Raw genomic sequence first — 9,149 nt, 5'->3', positions numbered from 1 at the left:
CCAAATCTTCATTTTCACATTCAGTATTTCCATTGTGCATATTCATTTTACACCCACTTGGAATAGCATCTTGTAATACATCCAAACAAATGCTAGGAAAGAACAATTTCCAGACAGATTAAATAAGTGACTTTTTTACATCCAGTCGGTGAGAGAGTAGTACCAAATGTCATTAGAGGACTTAAATCAGAACTCTCACCTGGCATTGACAACATCCCTGATGATACTTTACAGAAATCCTCAGCAGTAAACAAAACCCTCTGCAGATGATTGTAATTCCTCACTGGTTACTGATATTTTGTCTGAAAAGTTGAAAATAGCAAAAGTGAGGCCTCTATTTAAAAAGGCTCAAAGAGCAGAAATAAAACATTACATTCCAGTCTCTCTACTGTCTCTCTCCTTCTCTCTCTCTCCCAATGGTCTTGCTGCCTGGAAAGTTCCTTCAAATGGGGCAGGCAGAGCTCTCTACTGTCTGGCTTTTCTAAAATATTTAATAAGGTTCTGTTCATTTTACAGAAGAAATTACCCTCTTCTTAAAATCACACCACAGCTTCCATAAATGTAGGTCCACAGAAATTGCCATCTTTGATTTCGCAAATGAGGCCCTGACCTCAGTAGGCTGTAAACAACACTTACCTGAAATATTTTTGACCTCACCAAAGGTTTTGATGTCATAAACCATAAACTAATACTCTCCAAATTGGAACAATTGTGTGTCAGGGGACTGTGACACAAATGGATACAATTCTGAACAACAGACAACAAATAGTGGACTTAAATATCAAGAAGAAAACAATATACATTATTATCAGTCAGGGTAACAGAATATTGAATATGTTGCACCCCAAGCTTCCATTCTAGATCCAATCTTGTTACTGCTATTTATAAACGACTTAGAGCCAGAAACCACTTCCCAGATATGTATAAAATTTGCAGATGACAAAAACATTCTGATAAAAGAGAAAACTGTAGAGGAACTAGAGAATGAAATCAAAGTATGTATGTTACACATACGTGATTAGTTCTCCATAAAGGATATTATCATAAATGCTGAAAAGACGACATTTTCATGTGACAAAAAGCATACACCCCTCAAGCCCAATCATGATGTTATCTGGCAAAGAATTACAAACTGTAAACAGCACCAAATTTCTTGGAATATGGATTCAGGGAAACCTAAAGTGGGACAAACATCTAAGCTTCATCAATAAGAAATTATGTGACACCTGCTGTTACATATGACACACAAGTGGAATCGCTGTTGAGATATGTCATAATGTTTTGGGGCAACTCACCTGTCATCAGATGTTGCTTTATTGTCCAAAAAGGAATTTAAGGACCACAGGAAATGTAACTACTAGAAGCTCATGCAGGCCACTGTTAAAGAACCTAGAAATTCTTCCACTGGTACCTTGCTTATACATTCTGGAAGTTTCATGTTCCATTAAGAAAATAGCAGACACTGGAGACCAACTATTGTAAAAAAAAATGAAACAGTTCATTAGTACAATATACGACAAAAATGTATCAGCTTAGTGAATATGCAAAAACTTAGACAGGATTGGCCTCTACTTGCAGGGAAAATAATTTCCAGCAAGTTACTGCACCACTTTAAGAAGCAAAAAAGTTTACGGAATTTTAAAATAGCTCTAAAATGTATCTTTTAAATAAACTATATTATAATTTTGATGACTACATACAATCTTGAACTATGTGCAAGCTAGTGAAGCTAGCTGCTTCCAAAATCTGAATGAGATACTTTAGAATACTTCTGTCAGTAAACTAATGAGCTTTAGTGTATGTCATATAATCTTTAAATATTTTCCTATCTTTAAATTTGTATATTTTGATCAAATGCAAAAGCTGTAAACTATAGGCATGAAGATGGCACAAAACTGTAAATCTTATTCTGCTTTTTTAATGATCATAAAAAATTGTAAGCCTTGATCAACATAGTTTTGTAAAAATTGGTAAAAATCCTCCTGCTCTTTAACTAGGAAACTGTGATAATTTATTGAGAAGAGCACAAAGTCATAATCTGTATGTATACATTTGCTTACAGTTTTATGCATGTAAACTTATTTATATTGTAGTAGATATACAATTCATAACCATCTCATTAAATCACATTGTCTCATCTCATCACCGTACAAAAATTGACATTTCCAATATCAGTTTGTAACTATATACAAAAACGATGAAATAGGTCAAGAAAACAATCAATCAATCAACTTACAAAACACTGTTACTCTCTCATTCAAGACACATGACAGGTAAAAACCAGTATGTTTTACATCAGAACTGCGACTATTCAGGATGTCAGTGACATCTTTAGCACTACCATAAGTTTTTTTATGTATTTTATAACGTAATTTCTGAACAGTATATGAAGTTGGTACTTCAAAGCTATATAATTCCTTACCTGATTCTAAAGTATTGTGTAAATCTACATCACTCATGCAGCCACTGGAAACGTATCTCCTATTGTTTTTAAGCTGATTGCAAACTTTATTTGTATATGACTCCACCAGTCTAATTTCTGCTGAACACAAAATTTTGATGAACGCTCCCAAATAGACTAGCTATTCGAGTTTAAAGTACTGTCTGTAAAACAAAGATCCCACATGCAACAGGTTTCAAAACGATTTTAGAACAGTCAGTTAAAAAACTGGTTACTTTTGACAGCTCACTTGCCACATGTTCAACATCGTCAGTTTCACTAAAAACATCTTTTTCTAAATAATCACTGAATGAAATAATTTCATTGTCATTAATTACATCAGATACAATGACATCTTCAGAAGTCATCATAACACTCTGCTCGATGTCTAAAGCTGAATCTGTTTGGTCACTTGTTTGTTTCATTCTTGCCTCAACATTACTTGTTAGTTCACAAATTTCTGATATTTTTCACTCAGCTGATGTTTGTTGCTTCAAATAACAGTGTGCAGTTCAATGCACAATTCTTTCTGTTCTTGTAACCTGCTATATGATCCTGTTTTTATTACATTCACCTAATTTACTACAGAAATCGTATTTTACGTCATTATACATTCTATCTATTTTATCATTCAATTCTTTACTTATTTCATCACTTTCTTTACCGAAATGTTCCATATGTATTTCTAGCCCAAAACTGTTTTTCCTACTGTTCTGTCTTAAATCTGTACTCATTTTTGACATTATAGAATATGCTAATAGCTCAAAGCGTCATGATAAAAATTTCGTCACACACAGTGTTTTTGTACAACAACCACAACAAAAGGAAAATAAAAGTTTTTATACTCAATTATTTCAGTGTCTCAGCCCCTTTTCGTTAGTGTTACACTTTTTCTAATTCAGATATTCGTTTTAATTTTGTAAAACAGTTGTCAGCATACTTAGTGCCACTTCAGATCATTTCTACAATTTTGAGTTTGTAATTAATCTTGTAGATGCTCAATTTTTTTCCAAAATATCATTATTAAATTGTACATAAAGGTGCTGGAAAAATTTAGTATCTACATCTACACCCATACTCTGCAGGCAGGCCACCTGACGGTGCGTGGCAGATGGCACTTTCAGTATCTCTATCAGTTCTCCCTTCTATGTATTAGGTTGTTAACAATTACTTACAACACCAGCTCAACTGCATCATTTGTGGCATTGACCGTTAGAAAACTATCATAGTTATAAACATCATAATCATTGCCAATAATGAAATTTGAAAAACTACTCGTGATTCAACTAGAGCAACTGTCAGTGAGAAATAGAAGTTCGAATGGCAAATGTACAAATAAAATATCAATGAAAATTTGCTGAACTTGGGTAGTGTAACTTAATCACTCGTCTGGATATGTGTTTGTTGCAATGATTAACCTAACACTTTTTTAGATTAACCTTCATTTATTACACTGATATAAACACATTACTAGACACATTTCTGGCAACAACTAACACAAACTCCATGTTGACTTAACACAAACTAAAATCAGACTAAATTAGGCAGAACTGTCAAAAATTATATATATGATAGTTTTTTTACTGTAAATAAGTTACAAGTTTCATAAAAGTATAATTTAGACAGAAAAACATTATATATAGAAATTTATAGACGTGTATTTCATTAGTACAGAAAAAGTGAATTTACATTTTCATTCCTTTGTGAACCCTATTAGTAACATTCTCCCTGAATCTTTGACAAAAGTTGAACAAAACTTTTGTACATATGGTCTGAATATTTTTAAGTTTGTTAAAAACATCTTCTATAACTATATATAATTCGTAATTTTGAGTAAAATAATAATATTATGGCTTTAAATAGGACGTTCTTTAAGTCTAGTTACGTTTGCAACATGGTACAGCATCGAAATCATAGATGTCAAGAAGTTAATCGTAATTACAAAAGATTGTCATTTGTCCCACCTATGTATCAGATTCCTAATTAAAAATAGGGCATCATATTCTGGACTAATCTGTACCACTGTGTAAACACCTAGAACACATATGCATGAAACTGTTGCATAAGTTTCTGTGAGAGTCTTCATGTTACATACTGTCATGGGAAACAAAAAACAAAATTCAGGATCTGTCAAAGATTCACTAATATAGAAAAATTAACAAATTACTAAAATAACTAAGTGCTCTTATACACAAAATACACTAACAAGTTAATAGATATTTGTAAAGCATGCTTCCTTAATGAACAAGGAAAATGTGTTAATTAGTTTCTTATAATTAGAATGTCTGCCGTATTTTGTTTTAAATTAACGTTTCCCATGAGTATCACTGTACTTTCCAGTTTCTATTAACGGAGTCTTCCTCTGTACTTTTAAATGCTTAAAGGCTTGTAAAGGTTTGCTTGTTTTATGGTATCCTGTACTCCTGTTCTATCATTTACACTGATTGACATCAATGCAAGATAAACAGACCATAGCATATGTGTTTCATTGCATATTTGGTAATCATGTTTATTCAAATATATGTTTCCGCTTTTTCATTAGCCAGAGGGTGAACATGCTTATCCCACTGAAGTGTATCTTATACTTTTATTCCCAGCATATTACTTAGTTTTTTATGGCAATGTTAGTTCCAATGCACAACTAAATTTTAAGATCTGTCTGTCTTGTGAGGCTAAAATCTATTACTGCTTTTTTCTTGGTGCTGAGACTGAGATGACTTTCATTGAAGCTCTGAACTGTTTCATTTGTGATATGATTGCATAATATTTCTTACTGGTCATAATCTTCATGCTTGCACACAATAGATATATTATCAGTGTACAGAGTTATCTTTGAATTTCGGAAGCAGTATGTTATGTCACTTGCACAATGCATGAAAAGTTGGGGTTCTGGTACCAAGCCCTGGTGAACCCTGTATTTCATATTGGCAATGCTAGATCTCTGTGTGCCACTCACCATTCATAGCAGTATAGTTAGATAAGATTTTTTGGGTCATGAACTATCATCTGATGCCTATGTCCCATAATTTCTCTAGTAGTATTGTTATGGAGATACAATCAAATGTCCCTTAAAGGTCAAGAAATATGATTGTAATGTATTCATTGTTCTTGATAGCAAATATTATCCTATCCATAAACTGTGTGTTTTTAATGAAATCATTGTGCTTTTCAAAGATTAGATTATGTTTGTATCGACTTATGTCGGGAAAGAGAGAATTTAGTCTATAGTTTTCTATGTCCTGAGTGTCACTTTTCTTGAAGGTAGGAGTTACCTGGGTTCTTTTCAATGGGTCAGTAAAACTTCCTAATGTTACAACACTATTAACGGAAGTGGAAAGGGATCCAGATATATTGTCAGTGGAAGATTTGAATATGATAATACAGCACATCGTATCTCATAGACTTAGAATTTCTGTTTCAGTGCTGTCTGTTGGGGTGAGTTACATGCTGTATGTACAGTCTCTACTTGTAAAGTTATATTTGTGGTTTCTGAACATATAGTTGATAGATTTACCAACAAAAGAGAAATAGTTATTAAAGATATTTGCAATATTCTGTTGGCATTCTAATATACTACAACTGTGGTTTATTATGAGGTCATTAGTGAAGTTACCCTTCCGATTCAGAAGCTATTCCAAATGCATGCAATAGCATTGTTTCCATTATATGATGTGTGAACTACATGTTTGCTCCTTGTGAGTACTAGTAAGTCCTTATAATATTCCTCATATCTACTAAATGGTCCTTTCAGCTTAAGATTTTCACAGTTTTCTAACATTTTATATTGGAATAGTGTTAAAATTTCCCTTTCTTGTACAATTTTCCCATATATCCAAGTACTTTCCTACATATTTTGATTATTTTTCACTGTTTTGATTTTTACTGGGCCTATGATGTTAAAATAGTAGAAGAACTCGCTAGCAAAATTTTCAAAAGTGTAACAGTTTGTTTCCATCCATGCTGCATTTCCTAAAATGTGGCTGAGGTTTTTCGTATTCCCATTATGTATTGTTCTGTTTGTTATGTATCTTTGTTATATGTCTTTTCATTTTACTTGATAGAGGGTTTATATTAGACAGAAATTAAAAATTCCACAGCATGATGCTCAGAGATAGCAAGTTTGAGGACAGTTGTGTTATAAGTAAACTTATCTGTGTGAGTCAGAATATTCTAGTGACACCTTTCTCTCTAGAGAGTTCCTTAGTAAATTTAAATGGAATTCATGTAATCAGAAATGCAAACTTTTTGTGGACAGTTTGTCAATATTAATGTCTTCAGCTATTATTATATTCATCCAGTCACTTTTCCCATAATATTTACCGTCTATCTCTACAAGCAGTTGGTAGAGATCAGCTAGAAACATATGTCTGTATGTACCCACAGTTATAATATGTTGCTTTTCCATGCATACACTGTGCAAAAAAAAAGTATCACTTTTTTGAAACCGTGTAATTGTCCCCCACTGCGATGCAAAGGTTTGAAATTTGGCTCGAAGGTGTCTAAAACCTTCTTCAGTAATGGTGTAATAGCGTGGCCAATTGCGTGACGTCACCCTAGGGCTCGGTGATGCTTCAAACAGCAAGGAGTTGACATAAGCGGAAAAAAGACCACAACTCAGAAGTTTATGTGGAGTATAAGATGAATTAATTATATCACATTGCCATCAAATTTCACCACAAATCTGCCTAACGCCATCGTGGACGTGCTACACGATAGGAAGGTCGCCACATACCCATCTTACCCAGATTTAACCCCTTCTGTTGCATCTCTGCATTAAACGTCAGAACCGTGACATGCAGCGTTGAAAACATGCAGCCTCCTTATGGGTGGCCGACAAAAACATTTCAGACACACCACCTCTCATGATTGACACGAAAAGTTCTCAGGATGTGACATAAAGGGCATCAATGAAACCACCCTTGTCCTTGGGCTGTTGATTCCCACACATTTCGCTGTCAAAAACGACAGCTCGCAGTGCAAGGATCTATAGGACGACATTCTTGACAACCTTCGACTCAGCTTTACACCACATAGACGATTCAACCCTAGTCTAAAGACTTTGTGAAACTGCAACCCCACTGAATGTGATCTGACTCCTTTGGAGTGTAATGCAACCTCAATTTTTGCTTTGGGGGGCGAGGGGGAGGGTCGAAAGGTTTCTAGCCTAAGAATTAAAGAATTACAGAAATTTCATAATACCAATTTATTTTCAGTATAATACCCATGTGTACTAATACAATTGCAGGCATGCTCAAATACCTTCTGCAAACCATTCAAATAAAAGGTCTTCGTTTTCGAGTCCAATCAAGCGTTCACAGCATTAGTCACTGCATCATCATTGTCAAATCGTCGTCCTTTGAAGTCGTTTTTTAGATTTGGAAAAAGAAGAAAGTCGGATGGCGCAAAATCTGGAGAATATGCTGAAGGTCTTAACAATTCGAACCTGCAGTCACGCAGAGTTTCCAATGTTGCGAGGACTGTGCGCTGTTGCGTTGTCCTGATGCAAGAGAACTCCGTGCGCCAATTTTCCGCTTTTTTTTCTTTATCTCTTCTCTCAAACGGACCAAGAGGGTACAATAGTATGGTGCACACTGATAGTTACACCCTTTTGCAACTAACCCACCATAATTACCCCCTCTGCATCTCAAAAGATCAGTGCCATCACCATACCGACTGATTTTTGCACCCAGAATTTTTTTAGGTGTGGGGGGGATGAAAGATGTTTCCATTATTGTGACTGTTGTTTTGTTTCAAGGTCAAAATGGTGAACCCATATGTCGTCCATTGTCACATACCTTGCAAGAAAGCCGTCTTCATCACCTTTAAATTGGTGGACGATTTCTTCACAACACTGCACACACTCCCAGCTCTGGTCTGCGTTCTAGTCTTTCGGGACCCACCGGTACGAAACTTTCTGAGTTTCCCAAACATCCACAACAATTTCATGAGCACCCCCACCGGATGATCCAATTGTGGCTTCAATGTGCTGCAACGTTGTTCGACGATCTTGTAAAATCGTGTCGTTAATTGCAGTCACTGTTTCATAAGTGGCAACAGTGACTAGCCTTCCGCTCTATGGCGCATCTTCCACACCCGTTCTTCCACGTTTGAAGTCGGACACCCAGTTTTTCACTGTTGCATAAGACGGAGCACTGTCCTTAAGTGCATTCCGCATGTCCTCCACAGTTTTCTTGGTAGTCATTCGCTTCAAATGAAGATATTGAGTCGCAGCACAGTTCTTGATTCTCTCGATATTCGCCATTTTGCTTGCACTACGGTATACAACGCGTACTAGAGGCAAAACTAGCGAAGCTTGAGCAACGTAATTTTACTTGCATACCCGCAAAGGGTCATCATAAAAGTAGATGGTGTTGTTTGTGCGTGACGTTACGGTAACTATCTCTGGCTAGAAACTTTTCGACCGCCCTTCGTACGGGGTGGAACCACTAGGGACAGTTCAAAAACATTTGACGAAATTTGAACGTGCCCCGAGGCAGCAAATTATGTTTATGCTTTTTCAACTCTCCGATTTCGCACCCTTCTGTAGCTTGATCGTGGAGACATGCAACATTGACATGAGTTCGAATTAAAGAGCAAATAATCCCTCTAAGAGGCCCCAGTTTACAAACACCCTCAGTGCCACTGACAGACAAAGTTGAGCACGTTAAAAATGTCCTGACAAAGACTTCGACACGAGTGGTGTCTCTCG

This window comes from Schistocerca serialis, chromosome 6, assembly GCF_023864345.2.
Source record: "Schistocerca serialis cubense isolate TAMUIC-IGC-003099 chromosome 6, iqSchSeri2.2, whole genome shotgun sequence".
Classification (NCBI taxonomy): domain Eukaryota; kingdom Metazoa; phylum Arthropoda; class Insecta; order Orthoptera; family Acrididae; genus Schistocerca; species Schistocerca serialis.
The sequence above is the reverse complement of the archived record's forward strand: the minus strand, read 5'-3'. Positions refer to the sequence as shown.